Source organism: Aethalodelphis obliquidens, unplaced genomic scaffold, assembly GCF_003676395.1.
Source record: "Aethalodelphis obliquidens isolate GAN/ISIS:26980383/991018 unplaced genomic scaffold, ASM367639v1 scaffold1, whole genome shotgun sequence".
Taxonomy (NCBI): domain Eukaryota; kingdom Metazoa; phylum Chordata; class Mammalia; order Artiodactyla; family Delphinidae; genus Aethalodelphis; species Aethalodelphis obliquidens.
Window position 1 is genome coordinate 98,161,716 of NW_020837945.1, and position 1,881 is coordinate 98,163,596.

Genomic DNA, 1,881 nt, shown 5'->3' on the forward strand with positions numbered 1-1,881 from the left:
TACCACAGACCGAGTGGCTTCATTAAACAACAGAAATTTATTATCTCACAGTTCTGGCTGGAAGTCTGAAATCAAGGTGACAGCAGGCATGCTCCCTCTGCAAGCACTAAGGAAAGATCTGTTCCAGCCCTCACTTCTAGCTTCTAGTATTTCCTTGGCTTCTAGCAGAGTAACTCTAATCTTCATGTGGTACTGTGTGTGTGTGTGTGTGTGTGTGTGTGTGTGTGTGTGTGTGTGTGTGTTTATGTACAAATTTCCTCTTTTTATAAGAATACCAGTCATACTGGCTTAGCGGCCAACCTTACTCCAATATGACCTCATCTTAATTTAACTAATTGGCTCTGCAATGACCCTATAACATATAAGGTCACATTCTGAGGTATCAGGGCTTAAGACTTCAACATACGAAGCAAGCCATAACAGCAACTCCAGTGCCACCTCTTCCAAAGCCAGCTTTGCTCCATTCACAATGCCCCCTCAAATATATTTAAGCAATCTCTTTCTTAACCAAATCCACGTAGTACTTCATCTATAACATTTATTTTACCTACATGATTCATTTTTTAGACTTTATGCCCTTTACTGTTAAGACCCATTGACTGATAAGCATTGGTATCATGACAATGATGCCCTACACATGTTAAGTGACATAAAAGTATTATAAAATGAATGAATCAATCAACCAACAAATAAATATTTACATAGCTCTTTCTGGTTGGCAAATGTCTTCACATACATGATCTTCTTGGAGGCTTAAATTGAGTCTTTGAAGTGGGTTTGTAGGAATTATTATCTCCACTTACGACCAAGGAAACGGAAGCCCAAAGGTAAATGTCCAGTGTTACATGGACATGGTAGGAGTACATTAAGATCCAGGTCTCCTGACTCTGACCTTAGAGCTCTTGTTCCCTTACATTTTATCTCTTCTGGAGATATTTTTATCTCTCAATTACACCTCTGCCACCCCAGGTAGTGACCAGCGCTGTGACTGCCCATGACCTTCCCTTGGTTTGAGACAACTTGTCTAGAAGCTCCCAATCTTACACTCTTACGTGGCTCCTCCCCCTCTGTCTTTCTTCTCCTATATGCATATGCATATGTATATGTATATGTTTACATGCATGTATCCTCCCTTAAGGCTAAGCCATCTAGAGAGTAATTTCCTTCTAAAACAGAGTTTTATAAACAAAACATCTGATTCTGGGGATTTGGGCACTTGAAGAGTAAGAGGCTCATGTTATGACGGATAGTGGTAACACTGTTTTGGTGATGGTGAAGAGCTATTTCTGTTGTTATCAAAAGTAGGCTCAGGGCTTCCCTGGTGGCGCAGTGGTTGAGAGTCCGCCTGCCGATGCGGGGGACACGGGTTCGTGTCCTGGTCCGGGAGGATCCCACATGCCATGGAGTGGCTGGGCCCGTGAGCCATGACCGCTGAGCTTGCGCGTCCGGAGCCTGTGCTCTGCAATGGGAGAGGCCACAACAGTGAGAGGCCCACGTACCGACAAAAAAAAAAAAAATAAAAAAATAAAAAGAGTAGGTTCAGTGCCAAGCAGACCAGATCCATTAGAGGAGACTTCTGTATCTGCCATTATCTCTAACTAATTCTAAGGCAGAAAATGTTTTTTCAAAGTGTTAAGTATAACACACACACACACACACACACACACACAAACACACTAAGCATTGTTTTTAATAACTAACCTTGAATATATTGATATGGCTTTGATCTCTCTGGGATGGATTTAGATGTAAGAACTTCCTAGGAGCAATGAAGATGGTTATAGAATCTCAGCTTCAATAGAAAATGTCATGACATGGATGATTTTGCTTCATTCTGTTTTACAATTACAATATTCCAATCTCTCTGTGAACTCCTACCCA